Source organism: Agelaius tricolor, unplaced genomic scaffold, assembly GCF_023055355.1.
Source record: "Agelaius tricolor isolate 1412-34295 unplaced genomic scaffold, bAgeTri1.0.p SCAF_4, whole genome shotgun sequence".
Classification (NCBI taxonomy): Eukaryota; Metazoa; Chordata; class Aves; order Passeriformes; family Icteridae; genus Agelaius; species Agelaius tricolor.
The window spans coordinates 15625701-15642389 of NW_027269264.1; the positions used below are offsets into that span (position 1 = coordinate 15625701).

Consider the following 16689-nt stretch of genomic DNA (forward strand, 5'->3'; position numbering starts at 1 on the left):
TCAGAATTGAAGTGAATATATTCAAGGATTTTTCCTGCACAATGTTTTTTCTTTGGCTGAAGCTTGGAGGTAGTAGTAGAGCTGTTTGTCTCTGAATTTGTCCATAGAATTTTAAATTGGATAAGATTAAACTTACTCAAGTATCAGTAAATGACAGGTCTGTGGTGAACAAGCTAGGATGAAACTTGAAAATGTGGAAGTTTATTAATTGTTAAGAGCACAGGAAGTAAAGAATTTTAACTTAATATTGTCTTAATATTGATAAGCAAAATGAAGTAGACGTTGACTGAATGATCTGGCATATTGTGGATTGGCTATTGTGGAATTTCCCATTCTCTGTGTTATTGTTTGGTGGTTTCTTCAGGAACTGAACCACAGTTTGTATGTATAGTCCTTTCCATATAGGTAAAATTGTGCAGCAAAAGCAAAGGTCATTGTTTTCCCTATGTTTCATCATTTATTTTTTAAATTTCAATCATTATTTCCCCAGATGAATATAGTGCCTTGCCATAAATGTAGGGCTTAATTTCTTCCATAAATAGTTAGAGTACTGTGGGTCCATGCTCACTGTTTAGAAGATAATTTTCTGAGGGTCTTGTCTACCATAATTCTGAAGTTCATCTAAGGAAGAGTGTTGAAAAACTTTGCACATTCCTCTTGAAGAGAATTTTTAAAGTTATCTTAATGCCAGGGATATATTATGTAAATTATTTTAAGGCTAACGGGGCTATAGTGCCAAATCGTTTAAAGTACATGTGGAAGGTTGTTTCATTTTGGTATCTACTCTGACTTTTTTTTTCCCCTAGGAAAACCAGAAGATTTTAGATTATATTATGAGTAAAAGTTTGTTGAAAGGAATTGAAGGGCAGTTTGATCTTCCTATATTCAGTTTATAGGCAAAAAGAGACAGTACATTCCAGGGATGTATCACATGCTGTAAATTACAGAATTTGCCAAAGACAGTAAATGAGAAATGCTAATGTGCTATACAATTTCCCAATGAGACCTTGCCTCACCTTTCCCCCTCTCAAAAAGTCCAGAAGAATGCACACTGCGGACTCTTCTTTACCATAAAAAGAGGAATAAAGCAATTATCTCTGAAATATTTATATAATATTTGTCAGAGGAATGTGAGGCAGTCAAGGTGATCTTTGTAGTGCATTAGGCAATCTAGAAATGAAAGTTGTGAGAAGGGAGCATTTACAGGACAGACCTCATTATTGGAAAGGGATGTCATGTTGGATAATAGTTCTTTGCAGTGATGTCTAACCAGACATATACTGGATTTATTGTTTAGTCACTACATGCCTAGACTCAGAGTTTTCAGACTGGACACGAGTATCCTCTTCGGCCAGAGAGAGAAAGCACCAGTATTCTGTTATATAGACAAAATTCTCATGTATTTAGGTGGCAAATAACACACTTTTTTATACTTCTAGTCTTGTTCTACAGAAAGTAAAGAACTTATGTACTCTTCAAAAGGCACTTTTTCATTGTCTCTTAAAATAACAGTGATTTATATGAAGATTTAATGGTTTAAAGATATAATTGAGAACTCTGTTAACCAGAAAAAAATGTTTACTCAAAATCAAAACCATATGACAAACCTCCCTAGAAATACACTGAAATACATTTCATTAATAATTTTGAACAAAATGTGTGGTGATAATCTCCTAAATATTCCTTCATAAAACCATTTAAGGTGGAAAAATACAAGATTTTTTTCTGTAGAGATAAAAAACATTATTTGCATTGGTTGTCAAAATATTGCATTCTTAGGGAAAAGAAATCTGTCTATGTTGCAGACCAAGCATCATGGAGAAGAGAAGGCTTTGGGGAGACCTCATTGTGGCCCTCCAGTGCCTGAAGGGGACTTATAAAAAGAAGGAAGAAGGGTTTTTTATGCAGACAGATAGTGTCAGGACAAGGGGAAATGTTTTTAAACTGAAAGAGGTCAGGTGTGAATTAGGTATACGTAAGAAATTCTTTACGCAGAGGGTGGTGAAGCCCTGGAATAGGTTGCCTAGAGAAGTTGTGGGAGTTCAAGGCCAGGTTGGATGGGCCCCTGAACAACTTGATCTAGTGAGACGTTTCCCTGCTCACAGCAGGGGCTGTGGAACTAAGTGGATCTTTAAGGTCCTGTCCAACCATTTTGTGATTCCAAAACTCATTAATACTTCATATTTTATAGTTTTGCAAAGTAGACAGAGAGGAATTATTTCACGAATTTTATTTGATTTCCCCGAGCTGTCTTGAAATTTAGGAAGTAGAATGTATTTATTTTAATATTAAGTATTTCTCTATTGCTAGAAGTGTTTGGAAATCTCTGCTGTAGCCAGGAAGTTGAGGGTCTACTTTCTTACTTCATAGTGTAAATCCAGAGTAACTCAGATAATTGCCTTCCTTACCTACTCCTGTGTTTCTGTGTAACATTAAGCTAGACTCTCATGTGGTACCAGTCAGCCCAGGTCAATTGATTTCTGCAAAGCTATTCTGATTTCAGCATTGCCAATTGTTGCAGCCACTGTCAAATTCATTCTGGGTGGAGAACCACAAAGCAATTGTTTTAGGCTGAAAATTGACCAGATCTAAGTGTTCTTGGGCTTTCTCTGATTGGTTGGTTGGGTGGTTGGTTGGCTGCAGCATTTTTTATTCTTTTTGCCCCTCCTGTTCTGCTCATTTGTCTCCCTTATGTGTCTCCCTTATCTCTGCTTCATTTCTCTCCCTTATTCCTGCACAGAAGTGCTCATATCATACTGCTCCCTTGATTCTCACAATTTTTCTATAGTTTAAAGAGAGGTTTCTGACCTTATTTTTCAGTATGATCATCAGGGACATCCTATGATTACAATTCTTTGAGGGTGGAAAATATCAAGATGTTTTTATAAAAATTAAATTAAATATAGCTAATGAAAAGATTGTGTTAGATATGTGATTGTCCAAGGTTCTTTTCCCCCAGAAGACAACTGGGTTTTGGGATCATAGCACGTTTCCCCTACAAGCAAGTTTTGTTAACTTAGTTAGAGGAAGCTACCTTTTGAAATTTTGGTGATTTGGAATGTTATTCTTTTTCTTGGGCTGATGACAGGTAAAATTATGAGTGTAGACATCCCAGTGAATTTCTAAAAAATTTAAGAAGTAATTTAATTGTTGGTTTCCAGAGAAGTGCATTGCAATAGAATCAGCACAAAATGCAAACTGGAGATTGCACATGCTATACTGTTCTTGTGTGTGACTCTTCTGGTATTATCATATTGAAGTAATTCAGACGAGCAATTATTCATTGGGAAAATTGTGTTTGGGATATTGCAAAAGAGAGGAAAATAAAGCGATATTTCCTCCCTTTAAGAGAGGAAAATAAAGAGATATTTTCTCACTGAAAACAGATATCTCAACAGATATTTTCTCAACAAGTAGGCTTACAAGTAAACACAGAAAGACTGTTTCTTGAAGCAAGTGTAAACACATTTTAATTTCCCTTCCTCTTGTCTACATTTCCACTTCAGCAACCAAGATCGTGACTCTCTGAGTCATATTTCTTTTGGATTAGATCTGTTGTTTGCTGCTACCTAATGTCTTCTGTGGAAACACTGTACTAGAGTGTTCTTTGAATGCCGTGTTACAGGCATGGAAATATTCTAAAATTATGCTTGTCTTGTATTGGCATCAGTTTGGAGCCCTGTTAATCTGCTGAAACTCAGGTAGTGACTTCTTCGTTTTTGGTCATTTATTTTTTAGACATTTTCAGTTAAAACAACAGCTATAAAAATGTGATTCTATGTAAACTGTTTGTTAAAAAGCATTTTTCCAATAAAATGTAATCTCTAAACAGAGTTCCTCTAAAAACTTAGATTGTCAGATTGTTTTTGGGCATAAATACAGTATGTTAAAATTTTCTAAATTTGATAACATGTAGTGTTGTAGATTAAAAAAAAAAAGGCAGAAAATTAAGGCGCCATCAGGTTTTTGTTCTGGAGCAGAGGAACTCAATGGCGTGGATACAAACCATAATTGATAAGGAATCAGACAATAAAGACCCCAAACCAAAATGAAGTGAAAGAACATGTTTTCCATCCAACGTAGAAAAATACCAAAGATAGATTTAATTACTTTTCTTTCCTAATATGAAAGCTGTCGATCTTTAATATAAAGAGCTTGGAGTTTTCCTCCAAACTTTTACCCTAGGGACAAAGGTTTAGACCAGCCCTATGCATTTAGAGCTATGATAGAAATAGGGAATTGGGCAGACTATCCATGTCCAGTGGTTAATGCTGGAAATACTGAAGATGAATGCTTAGGGCTGGTTACCAATGAAAAAGCAGCCAAAGAAGTTGCAGAGAACACAGGCAGCAGCCCAGCCGAAGTAAACTGAAGAAGTCTGTTTCCCTGTACTTCCTCATCTGAATCCATTCATCTGGCTTCCCTCCTCTTATCCAGACCACCACTCTGTTGTAGTCTGGCACAGCTGCCCTCAGCCTAACTAGCTGGTAGCAGTTTGTTGGGAATTGCAGTGAACCTCCTCATGCTGAGCTGTGTGCTGGACTCCCCTGGGCACTCGATGCTGCTGATTCAGACCTAGTTCAAGCACCTGTGGGCTGCAGAACAGGAGCCCTTGAGACATAAGCCATGCTGGCAGGGTTAGTCTTTGTTAGTCTTTGTTTTTTGCTTGTTATTTCTCTTTTGTTGAGTCAGTTATTGAAGAAACACTCCTGCAGCAGTTCCAAATCAATATTGTGGGTTATTCAGGTGTTGTCACTTGCGGGGTATAAGGTTTCTAATAAGTCAAGGCAAATAGGAATCCAAAAATCCCAGAGCCTCCCATTTATGGTATGTCCTAAAGTTGATGTGCATTTTTGGAAACAGGTGTTTCTACAAGACAGGTAATGCTGAGACTGGGGTGTGGGCCACGAGTACTACCATGTAGGATGTAATATAGAACCTATGTATTGGTACTGTTCTGTACATAGCAGAGTACAGTCAGTCTTGCAGATAGAAGTGCAGGAAGAATGTTTAGAGCATGAAATCAGTTAAGGATAGAAAAATGAGGCTTGTAATATTTTTGCAACATCTAGGTTTTTTAACATTTCAGCATTGCTCACAGTCTAGTTGAATATTCGTGAAAGGTGTTACATTTTAAGTAACTGACTATTCTATGAGTAAATACCATTTTAAAATTCTACTGACTAAGGTTACCTGTACATAGAGATGTACACCAGCAGTTTTTTCAGGTATTCATCACTAGTGTAATTAATTTGCTTGGTTTTGTTATGCATGTTACTGTTCTTGGTGCCGTGGGGAATTCAGAGTGGGAGGAGGGCAGTTGAATGACAGATTGGATGATGAGAAACAATTACAGCAAGTTTCTCCCAGCAAAGGCATAACTACAGTCTGTTAAATTTCCTAGGTCTTAAATGTTCTCTGACATATCTCTTTGATGCTAGACAAAATTTGCAAAAACAGCAAAAGCATTTTAAGCTCTGAGTTTTGGTCTTTGAATTGATTTGTCCCACTGAACAATAGATACTCTAAGAATGTATCCTATGTAAAGGAAAGATTTTTTTTTTCAGTAAGATAGCTGACATTCAGAGAACTGGGCTCACAATTTAATCTGCAGAAGATTTCCTGTAGAGATTTCCAATGTCTAACCTAATCTTAAGTCATTCACATAACCTTTACAATGCATACGATTTTGCATTCATGCAACATTCTCTTTTCCAGCAAAATCATGATAATAATAGCTCACAGACTTACATAGGGAGGAGCACCTCATACAGTGAGCAGGACCATCTTATAAGTGCTTTTATAGAAAAGCTAGATGAAGAGATCTCACTCAATTTTAATTCCTGGACTTCTGTTTCTTCTAAAAGAAAATCACCATAGATCAGATATGTAGTCAATACCTGCAAATGCCTCGGTAGCTCCATTATTCACATGTGACTTCTGAACATTGATTTTCTTCTGTAGAAATGCAAAAGTTCCCTAGGAAGCGATATCCATATGATAGTCCAGTGTATCTAGTATACAAGTACCTTTAATACACAAGATTTAAAAAAAATAATTGGAAAATTTTGACTTCTACAGCCTACAGAATAAAATTTGGTTTTGTTGGTGAGTTACATGTCTGTAAGTACGGTAAAACAGGTCCTAATTTATTCTGAATTCCAATGAATGTGAAAAATCAAAGCAAAATAAGTAAATACCTCATATGTCATAAAACATCAAATGAATTATGCATGCTTGGTGCAGTTTCTCAGGAATGTAGAATGCTGACTACACTACATGTGCTCAATCATTACATCCAGACGTTGCTGTTACAATCCTCAACTTTATTCTTTTTATATTAAATTCAGTTCTAAAAATTATTAAACTTCATGTTTTCAGCAAAACTCTTAGGATGCTTGTTCTATCTTACCTTGCCTTTTGTCTTACTGAGTCGGAATAGGACAAGACTCCAGTGAGACCAGAGAGATAAGTTTTCACATCAGGATATGCAAACTTTTGTTTTCAAGCAATGTTGTAACTTCAGACACAAAATTACTGGGTTACAACACATCAGATTGTTTCATTTTCCAGTGCTTTATTTAAAGTGTTTAAAGCTTAATTAATCTCAACAGCAGTAGGGTGACAGAGAATGAATCTGTCTGAATGGACTCTTGATTGCAATTTCATAATCACTGAGCTTTTAATTAGTGACCCTCACAGTGCTTAAAAAACAAGTCTTTTCTTCATTAAATGATTGATCGAGGACTTGATGCAGGCAACTCCTTTGTTTTCTTTATTTTATGTTATTTTACTTTGAAGCAGTTAACCAATGTATTTAGAGAGCTGAAAGTAATAGAAAATAGGTATTTCCTGTTTTGCTTTTCAGATTATACTACAGAGGTCACTTACTGCTTTCTTGCTAAGTATGTGTTAATAGTCTGTCTCAGGAAGCAGTAGAGCCTTTGAGTGTGTTTAGGAGGATGGGAAGGTTAATTTTCATGTCTACATATAGTTTCAGATCTTTAAAATAAAGTCTATGTAAATGTTAGATAGAGCTGAGAAAATCTATGACATTCTGTATTGAACTTCCATTAGCCTCTGAATGTTCTATTTCAAGATATATTTGAGGCTGAAACATGTTGCTCATTTGATGTGGAGGATAAAATTGTGTATTTTTTGATAGTGTTGGTGTGGATGGTTGCCTTTGGTACTATTTATTTGTATAATAGCTGTCTATTTGTGTAATAGTTCTAAATAAAAAATAAATGCACTATTGTTAAGATAGTATTAAAGGTGCAATCATTCCTCAGTCACTAAAGAAATAAACTTTTCCAGATAGTGTGTGTCTTGAAATATCTCTGAGGTTAGACATGATTTTTTTTTCCTATATTGAAGTAATAACTATTAGGTTAGACCTATATCTAATTCCTGTTGCACATTCCAGTTCAGATTTAGTTGTGCTCTTTCTCATTTAGTTAACATGGGATCATTGTTCTTAACCTATATTTAACTCCGACTGGATTCAGCTACAAGATCAAGCTCTGAATTTGGCTCTTGACTTGAGTAAGGGGTGGTGTAGTATGCCTGAGTACCATCCACAGGCCTTTGTAGTTTCATATTCTTTTTGTGAAAATGCATTAAAACTTCTTCATTTTCTACAGATTACGCTGGTTCATCTCTAGGTATGTCTTTAATTTTTTTTTGTTTTCTGTTTAGTTTCAATTTCGCTGAGGTATTTAAAATCCTTTTTCAAAGGAACTTGAAATATAGAGAGATGTACTATATGTAAGAATTTTAACATTACACTGAATAGGATTCAAAATATTTATGTTTCAACCTGGAACTTCAGTTCAGAATTTTGTCCATAGACAAAGTTCCTGTGCCCATCAGAAAAAGGCACTCCAAAGTAAGGACAAAGGAATCCCATGTATTATATGGTGGATATTTACTATGTGTTAAAGAAAAGAGAAGGAAATTTCAAGGTAATTTTCACAGTAATTTGTGTCTGTCTTATGAACAGTGTGTACTTTCTAACTTCATGTGGGGATCCTTCACTGAGGCGTGCCAGATGCAGAAGTGAAAAATGAGTGAAGCCTCTGAGCAATACTGCCACGGTACACAAGAGATGCTCATGCCAAGGGGCATGGGCAGTGAGACACAAAGCCGGGGACAGAAGTGGACATGGCTTACTTAGGATTACACAATATTTTCACCAGGAGAAAATTTACCATTTTTTGCTAATCAGATTGCAAAAGATAAAAACATGCATGATTTAGAGACCCTCTCAATGCATTAAACAGTGAATTATGTTTTGTGTCACTCTATTCACTGAAATTGTTGAAAAACTGCATCAGGTCCAAGCAGCTGTGAGCACTTAAAAATATCTTTCATTGTCTCCTGGATTTTACAGCTTCACTACTCATCTTTTATGGGCTTTTTTTAGTATGAAAAATATAAAATCATGTGGTTGGAGCTGTAAACAATTGTGCATCAATAATAAGTTACTCTTATGGTATGCTATAATACCAGTATATACTCTATATTAGTTTGTATAAAGAATAGTTCTTCACTTGATGTATCATGCATACAATTAAATTTAAAAAATAAAAAAATAAAATGTTCTGTCACACATTACAAATTAAAGGGATTCAAAATATATGGTTATAAAATATATAGTTGTTTTCCAGCTAGCATCCATTTTGCTCATTTTAGTCTTGTGTTCAGCTCTCCATAGATATGCTTGTGTATAGTTTCTTTATCCCTTTAAAAGAAGCATTTGCAAAGTAATGCATGAATAGTCAGCTTTATATAGTGTTGTGCACTAGGGAATCCTGGTGTTTTTTACTGGAAATGTTTTCAGAACAATGTTTTCAGAGTGGCAAGTAGCTCCTTGCAACTAATGCATCAGTTTCTGCATCCTGTAACTATATAATGGTGAGGAAAAAAGCAGTGTAATGGAGTTAGATTGTAAAAACCACATCTATTTGAAGAGTGAGATTGGAAGTCAGTGGTACATAAGTCCTTTAACTGAGGAGGAGACAAAAAGAGCTCCATATTTGTGGAGAGAACTGCAGATGATCTATTCAACTGCATCTAGCTTGTCAAAACACAAGGAAAAATGCTCCACAAACATCAGCAGAATAGAACAGAGGGAAAGGGCCAAGTCTCACTCTTCATTTGAATGTCTTTGGGAAGGCTTTCAGTTTGAATCAGTTTCATAGCTCCCTTTTGTAGCATTTAAGTGGCAACAAGGTTTTTTGGGTTTTTTTTTGTAGTTTGTTTGGAGTCTATACTGGAGTTTTTATGTTCTAGGGGGGTAGTACACTACACTGAATAAAACATCAAGTAAGTCTTCCTTTTACTCTGATTGCTCAAGCAGGGGCTAATGCTGCATTCTAGTTCTCAATTACCTTGCATCTTGCAGACTTTGCAAAGGTTATTTTGGGTTATAATGGGTACCCTGGGAGAAGAAAGACCTGATACATTCAGTCTACTCAGCTTGCTTTCATTGAAATCAAACTTCCTGAGAATCATCCCAACAAACTCCAGGAATTTCTGAAGTGAAGACAGTTTGCAAGAGCATTGAGATGTGGATTTGAAGAAACTGATCAGGTCTTGCCATCGATCAGTTAACACTGATTCTTACTGGGGCAGCATAAATGCTGTCATCATGTGTGATAACAGCATGAAACAACATAGCCTTAGTTATATCAGTGTAGACAAAGTACTGATTGAATATCTGCAGATAACAATAGTAATTTTAAATCAAATTATTTTAGCTAAAAAGAGGTATGGTGGAAGACCCTTCTCAAGGTAGTTTTTCCTTTGTTCTCATTGATCAAAAGGTACTAACTAAGCTATGCATCCATATCTGGTCCTTGTTTTCTTTATAAAGGAACAACTGGCTATTCAATTCATATTTTCTAGAATATAAGCTAGTACTTTATGCTATAAACAGCCCCAAGAGCAGTCGCTTTCTTATAGTGCATCTCTCAGTGAAACAAAGTACAGCTTCACACAAAAATCTTAAATAGCATAAACTGCAAAAGCTTTGGCCATAGAATAGTACGTTATACCAAAAGTCAAAGAAAAACCAGACTAATACGTCTTTCAATCCCACTAGCAGTCCCTTGTCTCACATAAAGGAGAGCACCCCATTAAAAATCCTGACTATTTTCTTTAAGTGTGATCTCAGCAACAGAAAAATAATCACTTCGTATCATCTAAGTTGAGTGTATCCTAAAAACATGAGAAGCATTTTACAGGAATCACTCTGGTTGCAGAAAATGAGGAAATGTTTTTCGGTGCTAAAGCTAAAGCCCTCTGTGTCAAGGAATAATTCTATATTTCTGTAACAGAGGTCATTTTCGTAACACTGGTATAATAAAATAAATTACAAAAGAAAGCAAGACAGTCTTGTTTTCCTTAGTTTGTTGCAGAACAAAAATAAACCTAAGTAATGTATTATAGGGTGAAAATTACGTGAGCAATTTCACACTGATCTGTTGCATAGTGGGTGGTACCATCCACCTTCCAGGAAGAAGGCACCAGAAAGTAAGTTACAGGAGAATCAGCTTAATAGGGTATCAAGGCTGTAATTCTTTTAAGACCAGGAAAAAGATCAGCTATGTATTTTGAGTAGATCAAGCTGGTATGGGGAATTGATATTACAGAAGCCTGGGGAACATATTCAGGAGAAAAAAAGATTTGATGGAATAAGACAGGAGGTGAATTCAAAGGTGTTGCATTGTGTGTAAAGTACAGAACATGGGGGCAGCTTTAGCAGCTGCGCACTTTATGAATGTCAGAACTGAAATCCAGATATCAGGAGGGCGAGAAGAGAGATAATTGCTTGGGTGAATATTTTCACTACTTTGACAGAGTGACATAATTCTTAATTTATTCCAGTATGCATTTTAATCTGTGATGCTGATATAATTTGACCCAAGTGTATCGACTTGTAGACTCATAGGGGTCTAAAATATGTTAAAGTGAACTCACACTGCACAGCAGTGGAAGCAGTTCTGAAAACTAATTGTACCATCTGGTGTTCCAGGACTACATTTAGTCATCACATTTTTTACAGGAAGAGGCAAATTTTTTCAGAGGCAGAATCAGAGATAAGAGAGAGTTGTAAACATACAGCATTTTCATTAAAATAATAGTGCAATAAGTATTTTCTGCTTTTTTGTTTTTTCTATTTACAAATAACAGAGGACATTAAATCTTGAAATTTTTTTCAAGTTTTAAGGCCAGCACAATTCTTTTAAGGTTGCAGAAATTATGTCAAATGTCCATTTGGAAAATAAAGGCTGCCTCAGAATTGATCTTGGAAACTAGGGTAACTTTTAAAGCCCCTGCATAGTTCCCTGGAATTCTAAAACTTACACTTACATCAGCATTTAATCAACATACTGTTTCTGTGCACTGTGCTTCCTATTTCCTTAAGCCAGGGCCCATGACATCAAATGATAAGGCCTTAAAAAAATATATTTTAAAAGAAAATATTTGCGTGTTTTCATGTATTCCAGACATTTAATATATTTTTTAATTGACCAAGCCTTTCTGTGTGTTATTTTTATAAAAATATGTTTAAATAGTGATTAAATTTAAAAAAAAAAGGTAACTTAAAAACTGCCAGCAGCAAGAAAGCATCTGAGACAAAAGCTGTAACAAATTATTAATAAGAGTTGTCTTCATCAAACGAAGTCTGTTTCTCTTTCTTAGTAGTAGCAGGTATTCATACTGTGATTTCCTATACTGTGGTATTCTAGGCAAAACTTTCACTTGCCTTTTTGGCACAGGTATGTTCCTTTGAATTCACATTAGAAACTTTTGTTCCTACTTCCCCTTTTACAATCATATCCTAGGAGAAACTTCAGTTTATAAGCCTGCAAAATATTGGACTATAATTGTACTCCAAAGTACAATTATACTGGGCTAGAAAATGAACTTGTTCTCTCTTTTTCTTTAAGTTAACTCTTTTTAAATACTTGTCCTAGTAAATCTGTGCCTTCTATTTTTGAATGGACAAATACCAGATATAAATCATCCAACATTAATCAGGCTGTTTAAGCATGAAGGATTTGCTCCCATGTGTCAGGTGTTTTATTTGTAAAAAAGTGTTCTAGAAAGAAAAATGCAGGTTTCATAATACTTTTTTCCTGTGGTCTGTTTTAAAATGAGAAATTTATTTTTAAATGATCTGAGGGACAATTTGTCTCTTAAAAGAACTTCAGAGAAAATTTTCACTTTCAAGACCTTCTCTATCAAGTTTTTCTATGGCACTATTAAACACAGATAGCCACTTACATATTCCAGATGTTCACAATGGTCCCACTTGCTTTCTGATATTTTCAAGAGCTACTACATGCTTTAAGATTAGTTTCCAGCAACTGAACAGAACTTGACTCAAGCTGAAAACAGCAAGGAAGAGAATATGTTTTAGAACAGGCTAGTTCTGTATGGATGCTGTATAGACAGTATTATTTTTTCATTTATCTTTGAAAGAACACCCTCTGTGGGTATTCTGAATTCTGCAGAATTCTATGACCAGGTTCCATTAGATATTTCATACGAGGAGGGTTTAATGTTTAAAACAAAGTGTACTTACCTGAAGACATTTGATATTGTGTAGGATTTTGATTTAGCAGAAAATGATATGGCAATATACTGAAATCAATGCAAGCCATTGTGCAGCCATTGCAATGCACTGTGGGATCCCAGTACAAATCTCATTCTCACTATTGGCCCTCATATGCTCACTGTCATGACGCTGAGCATCCCCTGGGGCTGGGAAGGAATATGTGTGTAAAAGCCTGCTCAAGCCCACTGCTCTGTTCAAAGTTAATTTTGTCAGTTATTCAGTTTTAATACTCTCTTTGGAGCTGAGTTACATATGCACTTTTACCCCTTGCTGGGCTGGCTAACTCAAGAAGCCATTCACACTCTTTTGATTAACTCAGGCATAAACATTTCCACAAGCAGTTAATCCAGTGAACTGATATAGGCATTTATCTAAAACTAGTTCTCCAGTCCTTCTTGGGTTCAGTTTTCTTTGCAGCAGCTGTGATCAGTCATTCCCTACATTCTTTGCTCAGCTTCATAAGTACATCATCCTTGCCACCACACTTCTTTTAGGGGTTTCCTGACCAGAAATCAAAAGGTAATTTTATTTTTTTAATAAACAGGTTTATTCAAGAAAAACAGGTTTGAAAAAGAAAAATGAAAGATAAACTAAATAAAGACCAAAAGAGAAGAAAAGTGAATATATGTATGTGCTCAGAAGCATAGAGATGGTCAAATGAATAAGATACAGCCTTCACAGCATGTGCATCTTGTAACACTACACAAGTGTAGGTGTCAGTCTGGATTAGTGGTGCATGCAGTCACAAAGGTAAAGAAGAAAAGGGGAAGTGTATTCTTTGGTTTATGTATTTCCTGGTCATAGTGGTGATCCGTTTATAGCAGCCTTTCCTTAGGGTCTGTGTGGGAAAGCCTGAAAGACTGCCAAGCAACATTGTCACATTGCCCACTTTTAAAGATGTAATTGTAGAACAAGTTGTAAAACAGAAAGCAAGTTTGAGTTGTTAAAATTACTTCCTGTGGTATACTGCAGTGTTCACTGTCATCCATCTCAACATTTCACAGAGTAACAAAGGCTTTTGTTGGTGTACATAAACAGTTTTATGGTAGGAAGCAGGCCCAAACTCATTATCTGGGGCATGTGATAATCATTCAAAGTAAGCTGTGTGTCTGTCATGCCTATCCAATGCATCAGTAAAAAGCCTATCCCCAAGATTAACTTATTTATGCATGTGTTTGGTGAGAGCTGTTCTTCTGCTAAGCTTGCATCCTGTTGCTGGCTCTGTAAGTAAAAAACTTTCCCTTTACTAGGTGAGCCTCATTCAGTTTTGTTGCCAAATTTAGTGGGGTGTCTTCAAAGTCACATCTTATTTGATTGTATACAGCAATTCCATGAAGGTTTCATAAGGCACTCTTATAATTTACCCAGGTAATTTAGGAACTGAAAGTCTTTATTATGTAAGTCCTAAAAGTAGACATTTCTACTTCTGTCCAAATGTTTAATTTATAAATTTAGATCAAGATTCTTATTAATTTTCTATGCCATGTAAAACAAACACGTAGAAAAATTGCTCATGAAAATTATGCCATGAGAAAGTTAAAGTAAACTGTTTCAATTTCTTAGAAGATTGAGTTACTTCTTAGAAAGGTTACATTTGGTTTTTCTTTCATGTTCGTAGTATGACAAAATATGAAGCAAAGAAAATTTTTATTGCATAAAACTTCATATCCAATTTTTCATATTTTCTTCTGAGTAGAATCATTTAGGACCTCCATAATACTAATTATATACAATCTATTCAAGTTGGGGTTTTTTCTCTTTCTAGATTACAGAAGGAAGGTGAAATGAGGAGAAAAGGAAGTTGTGACTTTCTCAAATTTATGGCTTTCAGCTTTTCTTTTAACACTATGCAGTTTTCTTTTCCATCTGTGTCTTTTCCTGTTCATGCATACTTTTATGGACAACTTTTCCACTTGGTGATGTTGCCTTTAAAAAAAAAAAGGAAGGGGGCAATTAAAATATTTTAAAAGTATACTGACTGTACTCAGTGACAGTGTGTTATGGTGTTAAATATTTTCCTTTAAATTTTTAAGAAATTTTTATATGTGGCTTATACGTTAAAAAAAGATGATATGGGAATTACTTGGCAGTTTTTACACTAGAGGAAAGTATCCTTGAGTTCAGAGCTGCCTTGCTTCATAAACTATTTGGAAGTGGTAGCCTGCATATGCTTTCATATGGTTTGAAGCATTCTGGATAGTTCAGTAAAAAAAACTGACGAAAAGAATTGTTTACAGATATCAAGATACTGAAAAGGAAGTGAAAAAGAAGATGAAGTATAGACAAGGTAATGCATATTAAGAAAAGTACTTGTCTTCAGCCTGTATGTGTGAAGTCATGGGCGTTGCTGCCACTGAGGAAAGAGATCAGAGAATGGTAAGGGCCGGTTCTCTGAAAATTTCAGAATTGTTAGGGTTGGAAGGGACTTCTGGAGATCATCCAGTCCAATCCCCCTGCAAAAGCAAGTTTACCTAGAGCTGGTGAAAAAAGAAATGTCCAGGTGGGTTTGAATGTCTTCCAAGAAAGAGACTCCATGACTTCCCTGGGCAGCCTGTTCCTGTGCTCTGACACTCTCAATATAAAGAAATTTTTCCTTATGTTGAGGTGGAATTTCTTGTATTTTGGTTATGGCCATTGCTAATTGTCCTGTCATGGGCACCATGGAAAAGAGTCTGGCACCATCCTCTTGGCACCTGCCTTTGACATATTTATATTCACTAATAAGATCCCCTCTCAGTTTTCTCTTCTCTGGACTAAAGAGGCCCAGCTCCTGCAGTCTCTCCTCAGAAGAGAGATGCTCCAGATCACAGATCACCTCTGTTTTCTCCACTGGACCCTCTGCAATAGCTCTTTGTCTTGGGCCCAGAACTGCACATGGCACTCAGGTGTGGCCTCGCTCGAGCTGAGTAGAGGAGCAGGATTACCTCACTCAGCCTGCTGGCAATGCTCTTCCCAATGTGCCCAGGATACCATTGGTCCTCATGATCAGCTGCGTAAACTGAATGTTAGGACTGAGCAGGAAAGAATAGAAAACCACAGAAAAATCATTATGTTGGTCTTCTATTATCCCATGGTACAATAGTCATTTTAACTATAACCACTTTTGTCTGAAAGACTGTAGTAGTACAAGAGTAAGTAAGGTATGCAGTGGGACATAAGATGTCAAATACACGTAAATGGCCTCTGCCAGAGGAGTTGCTAAATTCACTAGATCTTCTCAGCTGATCACTGCAGTTGCTGACAGAGGTCTAGGAGGGCATAAATTACTTTTAATAGGTGAATAGCACTTTGTATTTGAATTAGAACACCCTCTCTGCAGTCTTCATAAAAGGAGAAACATGTACTGTTGTAGGCAGCTACACTCTGGAGTTATTTGCCATGACAAGTTATAGACCCAGGTAGATGCAGGCAAGAAGGAATACCCAAATTCAGAGAATAAGTACTTTGCTGGCTGCAAAAGTTGACTGTCCCGATGCAGCCAGCCTTTAGCTCAGGACATCCCTACACCCCTTGTCAGCAAAGACCAGGAATGGGCAGTGGGGAAAATTTACTTATTGTCTCCTATGTGTATTCATCTTGGCAGAAATGTTTTCTGTGTGGGCAGCATTTTAGAAGAAAATTAGTATCTTCCAGCACTTTTGCCATCCCATCCCTCTAACAGCATCTTGGAGGCCTGTGGACCCTTCAGATGTTGCAAGAACTAAAAACCTAAAACTGTGTAAACACATATTCAAAATCTATTTTTGCAATTATGGCATGCATACATGCTCTCCATTTTTAGTCTTTTCCCCTGCTCAGGGGAAATTAAGGATTAAAGGGACGCAGTTTCTTTCAAGGTGTAGGAGTAAGCTTAATAGTCTGTTCTGAAACATAAAATTACACACTTATTAGTACATATAAATTAGTGTAGTTATTGATGTTCTGCTGAAAGCATGGATTTTCTAAGATGTACATAAATCATAAAATTACAAAAGACACGAATAAAAATTAAGTTACATTTGGGAATAATGCAACAGAAGCTTATTTGATTGTATCCCATTATTTTTTCTGATGTCTTGCAG

The 16689-nt window shown here is 36.0% G+C and overlaps 1 protein-coding gene across 1 annotated transcript in view; it reads left to right on the top strand.

Annotated features, from left to right (window-relative positions):
- The window catches only part of ADAMTS19 (ADAM metallopeptidase with thrombospondin type 1 motif 19), a 132866-nt gene that overhangs the window by 46584 nt on the left and 69593 nt on the right, over positions 1–16689 (top strand). The window lies entirely within an intron of this gene.